General features: G+C 48.7%; 1 pseudogene; it reads left to right on the forward strand.

Moving 5' to 3' along the window:
* Window positions 1–10,000, forward strand: part of LOC109874779 (kin of IRRE-like protein 1) — a 70,908-nt pseudogene that overhangs the window by 46,343 nt on the left and 14,565 nt on the right.

A 10,000-nucleotide genomic window follows, 5' to 3' on the forward strand; every position in this document is an offset into this window, starting at 1 on the left:
TTGTTTATTTCAATTTTTGTTTTTTATTATATATTTCACTTGCTTTGACAAGTATGTTAAAAATGTGAGAGAAAGAAATAGAGATTTGATCGAGAAAAGTGAAAGAAAGAGAAAGAGAAAGAGAGGGAAGAAAGAAAGAGAGAGAGAGAGAGACGAGAGAGAGAGAAGGGCAAGAAAGAGAGAGAGAGAGCAGGGCAAGAAAAGAAGAGAGAAGAGAGAGAGAGAGCAGAGAGAGACGAGAGAGGAAGAGAGAGAGAGAGAGAGGGCAAAAGAGAGAGAGGTTGAGAGAGAGGGCAAAAGAGAGAGAGAGAGGGCAAGAAAGAGAGAAGGGCAAACAGAGAGAGAGAGAGAGAGAGAGGGCAAAAAGAGAGAGAGAAGACGGGGCAAAGAAAGAGCGAGAGAGAGAGGGCAAGAAAGAGAGAGAGGAGGGCAAAGAGAGAGAGAGAGAGAGGGCAAGAAAAAGGCCTGTGGTGTTGATGGTATCCTCAATGAAATGATCAAATATACAGACAACAAATTCCAATTGGCTATACTAAAACTCTTTAACATCATACTTAGCTCTGGCATCTTCCCCAATATTTGGAACCAAGGACTGATCACCCCAATCCACAAAAGTGGAGACAAATTTGACCCCAATAACTACCGTGGAATATGTGTCAACAGTAACCTTGGGAAAATCCTCTGCATTATTATTAACAGCAGACCCGTACATTTCCTCAATGAAAACAATGTACTGAGCAAATGTCAAATTGGCTTTTTACCAAATTACCGTACAACAGACCATGTATTCACCCTGCACACCCTAATTGACAACCAAACAAACCAAAACAAAGGCAAAGTCTTCTCATGCTTTGTTGATTTCAAAAAATCCTTCGACTCAATCTGGCATGAGGGTCTGCTATACAAACTGATGGAAAGTGGTGTTGGGGGTAAAACATACGACATTATAAAATCCATGTACACAAACAACAAGTGTGCGGTTAAAATTGGCAAAAAACACACACATTTCTTCACACAGGGTCGTGGGGTTAGACAGGGATGCAGCTTAAGCCCCACCCTCTTCAACATATATATCAACGAATTGGCGCGGGCACTAGAAGAGTCTGCAGCACCCGGCCTCCCCCTGCTAGAATCCGAAGTCAAATGTCTGCTGTTTGCTGATGATCTGGTGCTTCTGTCACCAACCAAGGAGGGCCTACAGCAGCACCTAGATCTTATGCACAGATTCTGTCAGACCTGGGCCCTGACAGTAAATCTCAGTAAGACCAAAATAATGGTGTTCCAAAAAAGGTCCAGTCACCAGGACCACAAATACAAATTCCATCTAGACACTGTTGCCCTAGAGCACACAAAAAACTATACATACCTTGGCCTAAACATCAGCACCACAGGTAACTTCCACAAAGCTGTGAACGATCTGAGAGACAAGGCAAGAAGGGCATTCTATGCCATCAAAAGAAACATAAATTTCAACATACCAATTAGGATTTGGCAAAAAATACTTGAATCAGTCATAGAGACCATTGCCCTTTATGGTTGTGAGGTCTGGGGTCCGCTCATCAACCAAGACTTCACAAAATGGGACAAACACCAAATTGAGACTCTGCACGCAGAATTCTGCAAAAATATCCTCCGTGTACAACATAGAACACCAAATAATGCAGAGCAGAATTAGGCCGATACCCACTAATTATCAAAATCCAGAAAAGAGACGTTAAATTCTACAACCACCTAAAAGGAAGCGATTCACAAACCTTCCATAACAAAGCCATCACTTACAGAGAGATGAACCTGGAGAAGAGTCCCCTAAGCAAGCTGGTCCTGGGGCTCTGTTCACAAACACAAACACACACTACAGAGCCCCAGGACAGCAGCACAATTAGACCCAACCAAATCATGAGAAAACAAAAAGATAACTACTTAACACATTGGAAAGAATTAACAAAAAAACTGAGCAAACTAGAATGCTATTTGGCCCTACACAGAGAGTACACAGCGGCAGAATACCTGACCACTGTGACTGACCCAAAATTAAGGAAAGCCATGACTATGTACAGACTCAGTGAGCATAGCCTTGCTATTGAGAAAGGCCGCCGTAGGCAGACATGGCTCTCAAGAGAAGACAGGCTATGTGCTCACTGCCCACAAAATGAGGTGGAAACTGAGCTGCACTTCCTAACCTCCTGCCCAATGTATGACCATATTAGAGAGACATATTTCCCTCAGATTACACAGATCCACAAAGAATTCGAAAACAAATCCAATTTTGAAAAACTCCCATATCTACTGGGTGAAATTCCACAGTGTGCCATCACAGCAGCCAGATTTGTGAGGGCAAGAAAGAGAGACAGAGAGATTCATTTGAGATATATTTTTCATTTTATCTGTTTTAATTAATGAACCACCTGCCAAAAATGTCACTGAAATATGAAATGACCTGATGATGCAAACATGTGGAAACATGGGTGTTAATATGTTGGTTCTCCTGCTGGTACAGTATGTTCCTTATGTCACTGTATTTAAACTAAATACAAACATTTAATTCGGCAAATCAGTTAAGAACAAATTCTTATTTACAATGACTGCCTACCCTGGCCAAACCCTTGCTGGGCAAATTGTGAGCGGCCCTATGGGGCTCCCAATCATGGCTGGTTGTGATACAGATTGGAATCAAACCAGGGTCTGTAGTGACGCCTCTTGAACTGAGACGCAGTGCCTTAGACCACTGCACCACTCGGGAGCCCAATGGGGCTACTGTATATGTTAGTGTGTTTACACATTTGTGTAGAATAAAGATAATTTGTCATGCTACCTCTCATGAACACACACACATTCACATGCCTAACCATGTCTTTATCTTTGTCTCTGTGACAGTGTGGACTGTGAGGTTCTCTCAGGAGCCAGCAGACCAGTCTGTTGTTCTGGGGGGGCGGGTGGTTCTGTCCTGTGTCGTCTTCAACTACAGCGGCATCGTACAGTGGACCAAGGATGGACTAGCACTGGGCATCGGAGAGGGCCTCAAGGGTGAGAGCACACACACACACACACACGAGTACACACATACACTCGCAAGGATGCACGCATACACACACACACATATACATTAATTGTGCTCCTTGGCGTTCACCTCTCTGATGGTTGCTATGCTGCTGGTTCTGATGGTTGCTATGCTGCTGGTAGGTAGAGGCAGGCAGAGATGATGTAATCCAGACCAATACTTCTGTCCCCTTTGGAATCCAAATCGATGATGTCATAATTCAAGGGTGCTTCCAGACTTGTGGTCTGCCATCTAGTGTTTGGAATGGCCCCTGTATTATGTTATGAGAGTCTGTTTCTCTATGTGAATGAACATGTGTGTCCATTCTCTCAGATGTACAATGTGCTGCTATCTTCATAGATCTTCATTTAAATGTATTTATTTTCTATGTAAATCTGTCGTCTCAGTGTGACCCAGGTACCGTGTGCTGCAGGTATACATGTACAGTATCTCTCTCTCTCTGTCCTAGCCTGGCCCAGGTACCGTGTGCTGCAGGGGTACAGTATCTCTCTCTCTCTGTCTCTCTCTGTCCTAGCCTGGCCCAGGTACCGTGTGCTGCAGGGGTACAGTATCTCTCTCTCTCTGTCTATCTCTGTCCTAGCCTGGCCCAGGTACCGTGTGCTGCAGGTATACAGTATCTCTCTCTCTGTCTCTCTCTGTCCTAGCCTGGCCCAGGTACCGTGTGCTGCAGGTATACATGTACAGTATCTCTCTCTCTCTGTCTCTCTCTGTCCTAGCCTGGCCCAGGTACCGTGTGCTGCAGGGGTACAGTATCTCTCTCTCTGTCTCTCTCTGTCTTAGCCTGGCCCAGGTACCGTGTGCTGCAGGGGTACAGTATCTCTCTCTCTGTCTCTCTCTCTCCTAGCCTGGCCCAGGTACCGTGTGCTGCAGGGGTACAGTATCTCTCTCTCTGTCTCTCTCTGTCCTAGCCTGGCCCAGGTACCGTGTGCTGCAGGGGTACAGTATCTCTCTCTCTGTCTCTCTCTGTCCTAGCCTGGCCCAGGTACCGTGTGCTGCAGGGGTACAGTATCTCTCTCTCTCTGTCCTAGCCTGGCCCAGGTACCGTGTGCTGCAGGGGTACAGTATCTCTCTCTCTCTGTCCTAGCCTGGCCCAGGTACCGTGTGCTGCAGGGGTACAGTATCTCTCCCTCTCTGTCTCTCTCTGTCCTAGCCTGGCCCAGGTACCGTGTGCTGCAGGTATACAGTATCTCTCCCTCTCTGTCTCTCTCTGTCCTAGCCTGGCCCAGGTACCGTGTGCTGCAGGGGTACAGTATCTCTGTCTCTCTCTGTCCTAGCCTGGCCCAGGTACCGTGTGCTGCAGGGGTACAGTATCTCTGTCTCTCTCTGTCCTAGCCTTGCCCAGGTACCGTGTGCTGCAGGGTTACAGTATCTCTCTCTCTGTCTCTCTCTGTCCTAGCCTGGCCCAGGTACCGTGTGCTGCAGGGTTACAGTATTTCTCTCTCTGTCTCTCTCTGTCCTAGCCTGGCCCAGGTACCGTGTGCTGTAGGGTTACAGTATCTCTCTCTCTGTCTCTCTCTGTCCTAGCCTGGCCCAGGTACCGTGTGCTGCAGGGTTACAGTATTTCTCTCTCTGTGTCTCTCTGTCCTAGCCTGGCCCAGGTACCGTGTGCTGCAGGGTTACAGTATTTCTCTCTCTGTCTCTCTCTGTCCTAGCCTGGCCCAGGTACCGTGTGCTGTAGGGTTACAGTATCTCTCTCTCTGTCTCTCTCTGTCCTAGCCTGGCCCAGGTACCGTGTGCTGCAGGGGTACAGTATCTCTCTCTCTGTCTCTCTCTGACCTAGCCTGGCCCAGGTACCGTGTGCTGCAGGGTTACAGTATTTCTCTCTCTGTCTCTCTCTGTCCTAGCCTGGCCCAGGTACCGTGTGCTGCGGGTGATAGACGTGGGCCAGTACAACCTGGAGATCTCTACTGCTGCGCTGTCTGACGACTCCCTGTATGAGTGCCAGGCCACAGAGGCTGCCCTGCGCTCCCGGAGAGCCAAACTCACCATCCTCAGTGAGTATCTATCTGTGTGTGTCCACTGCAGTGTGTGACTGTGTGTGTCCACTGCAGTGTGTGACTGTGTGTGTCAAGAGTGAGTGTGTGTCCAGTGTGTGACTGTGTATTATTATGTGGAGTGTGTGTATCTAGTGCAGTCTGTGAGTGTGTGTGTGTCAGTGTGTGTGTCCAGTGCAGTGTGTGACTGTACAGTATGTCTGTTGTACTGTATATGCAGAGTGTGTGTCTTGTATTGTGTATATGCAGCGTGTGTGTTCATCTCTCTGCGTGTGTTGTAGTGTATACGCGGTGTGTGTGTTTTATTGTGTTGTCCTACAGTTCCTCCTGATGACCCAGTGATCGAGGGCTTTCCAGAGATCCTGCTGAGAGCCAATGCCTCGTACAACCTGAGCTGTGTGTCCCGCGGGGCCAAGCCACTGGCCCTCATCGAGTGGCAGCGGGATGGGGTGGCCCTGGAGGGAGCCTTTAGTTCCACCGTGAGTCACACACAGATATGAAGACCGCTGCACGTTGACATATTTGATGTTTTATCACTAAATACACCTTTTGCTGGCTCCACCCTGTCCTCCCTCTCGTTGTCTTTCTCCCTTTTCTCCCTTTTCTCCCTCTCCCCCTCTGTCTACCCCATCCTCCCCCTCTGTCTACCCCATCCTCCCCCTCTCTCTCCCTTTTCTCCCTCTCCCCCTCTGTCTACCCATCCTCCCCCTCTGTCTACCCCATCCTCCCCCTCTCTCTCCTTTTTCTCCCTCTCCCCCTCTGTCTACCCCATCCTCCCCCTCTGTCTACCCCATCCTCCCCTCTCTCTCCCTTTTCTCCCTCTCCCCCTCTGTCTACCCCATCCTTCCCCTCTGTCTACCCCATCCTCCCCCTCTGTCTACTCCATCCTCCCCCTCTCTCTCCCTTTTCTCCCTCTCCCCCTCTGTCTACCCCATCCTCCCCCTCTGTCTACCCCATCCTCCCCCTCTGTCTACCCCATCCTCTCCCTCTGTCTACCCCATCCTCCCCTCTGTGTACCCCATCCTCCCCCTCTGTCTACCCCATCCTCCCCCTCTGTCTACCCCATCCTCTCCCTCTGTCTACCCCATCCTCCCCCTCTGTCTACCCCATCCTCCCCCTCGCTTTCTCCCACTCCCCCCTTTTCTCTCTCCCTCTCCCCCTCTCTATCTCCCTCCCCCTCTCTCCCCATCCATCCCCCCCTCTCTCTACCCCATCCTCCCCCTCTCTCTCTACCCCCCCTCTCTCCCCCTCTCTCTACCTCATCCTCCCCCTCTCTCTCTCCTCCTCTCCCCTCTCTCTCTCCCTCTCCCCCTCTCTCTCCCTCTCCCCCTCTCTCTATCTCCCTCTCTCCCCCCAGGAGGTTCTCCCAGACAGAAAGAGAGTGACGACCCGGAGCCTCCTACCCATCATCCCAGAGGACAAAGACACGGGACGCAACTTTACCTGTGTGGCCAGCAACCGGGCTGTCCCCATGGGAAAACGCACCACCGTCACCCTCAACGTCCACCGTAAGTGTGTTTGTGTGTGTGTGTGTGTGTGTGTGTGTGGTGTGTGGTGGGTGGTGGGAGGGTGTGTATGTGTGTGTGTGTGTGTGTGTGTGTGTGTGTGTGGTGTGTGGTGGGTGGTGGGAGGGTGTGTATGTTAATAGTTTAAGGTATGAGTGTGTGACTGTGTTTCAGGTTTATTTAATCCCTCCCTCTTCCTCCTTCCTTCCTTCCTTCCTTCCTTCCTTCCTTCCTTCCTTCCTTCCTTCCTTCCTTCCTTCCTTCCTTCCTTCCTTCCTTCCTTCCTTCCTTCCTTCCTTCCTTCCTTCCTTCCTTCCTTCCTTCCTTCCTTCCTTCCTTCCTTCCTTCCCTCCCTCCCTCCCTCCCTCCCTCCTGCAGACCCCCCCAAGGTGAATCTCTCTATGGAACCACAGTCTGTTTTGGAGGGAGAGAGAGTCACCTTCTCCTGCCAGGCCACCGCCAACCCCCCCATCATGGGCATCCGGTCAGTGGGAGTCTGTTGGATAAGTGTGTTTTCTGGGTGGTGTTCAGGGGTGTGTTTGCTGGGTGGTTGGTGTGTCTGTTGGTGTGTCTGTTAGTGTGTCTGTTAGTGTGTCTGTTAATGTGTCTGATAGTGTGTCTGATAGTGTGTCTGTTAATGTGCGTCTAGTGAATACTACCTGTGATAGTGTGTCTGTTAGTGTGTCTGTTAGTGTGTCTGTTAGTGTGTCTGATAGTGTGTCTGTTAGTGTGTCTCATAGTGTGTCTGATAGTGTGTCTGTTAGTGTGTCTGTTAGTGTGTGTCTATGATATGTGAACATATAAGATCAGTATGTGTTGATGAGGCTGTTCCACCTGTGTGTGTCTCTCTCAGGTGGGCGAAGGGTGGTGTTCTCCTGGAGGGGATGAGAGACAGTGTGTTTGTGACTACAGCAGACCATTCCTTCCACACCGAGCCGGTCTCCTGCTCTGTCTTCAACGCTGTGGGACACACCAACCTCAGCATCCTGGTCAACGTACACTGTGAGTCTGACCATTAGATAGATTTGATTGTCCTCCGAAGAGAAAATTCATTTCCACAGCTCATGCATTTACATGTGAAGACCAACATCACCCAGACATGACATTTCTAGTTCCATACCTCCAGATAAACAGGCAGGAGACTGAGACAGCATAGCATATTAGTCTGTCTGTTTGACTGCTTTCTTGTCTACTGTGTCTGTCTTTCTGTCCGGCCGTCAGTTCGTCTGCCTGTATACCTGTCTTCCTGTGTCTTCCTACTACCGCACCACAGGAGGTTGGTGGCACCTTAATTGGGGAGGACGGGCTCGTGGTAATGGCTGGAGCGGGATAGGTGGAATGGTTTCCAATACATCAAACACACGGTTTCCATGGTTTCCATGTGTTTGATACCATTCCATTCACTCTGTTCCAGCCATTATTATGAGCCGTCCTCCCCTCAGCAGCCTCCACTGTACAGTATCAATCATTTTACCTGCAGTTGTGCTGCTCCTGGCTCATCCTCAGGTGAGGTCCACTCTTCATTAGGTGTTTCGACGATTCTCACTACACCTTCCAAAGGGTGTGATGATTGTGTTGATTAGGCCCGAACTGAACCAGGTGGCGTAATCCCTGCTCCCCCCACTTCAGCCACAGCCAATGGGATGCTCTCTCTACCTCCTGCCCAGCTGTGCGATCTTCTTCCTCTGTGCTCCTTTTACTCTGAGGATACTTCGTGCCCTCCACAGAAACTGACCTGGGAAACCTCTTGCCCCAACCTCCACCAACAGACCTTCCATTCCCTTGTCTGTACAGTGCCTGGTACTTCCTCAATCCTCTCCTCCTCCCGTGGAACCGTCAGCTCGAGCATTATGATGTTCTTTATGCTCCTCAGCCAGATCAACAGATCTACGGTGTATTCAGAAAGTGTTCAGACCCGTTGACTTTATCCACATTTTGTTACGTTACAGCCTTATTCTGAAACGGATTAAATATATATATATTTTTTCCCTCACACACAATACCTCATAATGACAAAGCAAAAACAGGTTTTTAGCCATTTTTGCAAATGTATGAATAAAAATCCACGGAAATATAACATTTACATAAGTATTCAGACCCTTTACTCTGTACTTTGTTGAAGCACCTTTGGCAGTGATTACAGCACTGAGTCTTCTTGGGTTTGACACTACAAGCTTGGAACACCTGTATTTGGGGAGTTTCTCCCATTCTTCTCTGCAGATCCTCTCAAGCTCTGTCAGGTAGGATGGGGAGCGTTGCTGCACAGCTATTTTCAGGTCTCTCCAGAGATGTTCGATCAGGTTCAAGTCCGGGCTCTGGCTGGGCCACTCAAGGACATTCAGAGACTTGTCCTAAAGCGACTCCTGTGTTGTCTTTGTGCGCTTAGGGTCGTTGTCCTGTTGGAAGGTGAACCTTCGCCCCGGTCTGAGGTCCTGAGCGCTCTGGAGCAGATTTTCATCAAGGATCTTGCTATACTTTGCTCCGTTCATCTTTCCCTCAATCGTGACTAGTCCCTGCCGCTGAAAAACATTCCCACAGAATGATGCTGCCACCACCACGCTTCACCGTAGGGATGGTGCCAAGTTTTCTCCAGACGTGATGCTTTGCATTGAGGTCAAAGAGTTCAATCTTGGTTTCAGACCAGAGAATCTTGTTTCTCATGGTCTGAGAGTCCTTTAGGTGCCCTTTGGCAAACTTCAAGCTGGCTGTCATGGGCCTTTTACTGAGGAGTGGCTTCCGTCTGGCCACTCTACCATAAAGGCCTAATTGGTAGAATGCTGCAGTTGGTTGTTCTTCTGGAAGGTTCTCCCATCTCCACAGAAGAACTCTAGAGCTCTGTCAGAGTGACCATCTGGTTCTTGGTCACCTCCCTGACCAAGGCCCTTCTCCCCCGATTGCTCAGTTTTGCCTGGTGGCCAGTTCTAGAAAGAGTCTTGGTGGTTCCGAACTTCTTCCATTTAAGAATGATGGAGGCCACTGTGTTCTTGGGGACCTACAGTGCTGCAGAAATGTTTTGGTACCCTTCCCTAAATCTGTGCCTCAACACAATCCTGTCTCTGAGCTCTACGGACAATTCCTTCGACGTTATGCCGGGGTTTTTCTCTGACACTGTCAACTGTGGGACCTTATATAAACAAGTGTGTGCCTTTCCAGATCATGTCCAATCAATTATATTTTTAATTTACCACAGGACTCCAATCAAGTTGTAGAAACATCTCAAGGATGATCAATGGAAATAGGATGCAGCTGAGCTCAATTTCGAGTATCATAGGAAAGGGTCTGAATACTTATGTAAATAAGCTATTTCTGTTTTTTATCGTTAATAAATGTACAACATTTTCTAAAAACGTGTTTTCACTTTGGGGTATTGTGTGTAGATTTTATACCAAAGCTAAATATTTAATACATTTTAGAATATGACTGTCACAAATGTCACAAAATGT

This window comes from Oncorhynchus kisutch, linkage group LG30 (assembly GCF_002021735.2).
Source record: "Oncorhynchus kisutch isolate 150728-3 linkage group LG30, Okis_V2, whole genome shotgun sequence".
In the NCBI taxonomy this organism is placed as follows: domain Eukaryota; kingdom Metazoa; phylum Chordata; class Actinopteri; order Salmoniformes; family Salmonidae; genus Oncorhynchus; species Oncorhynchus kisutch.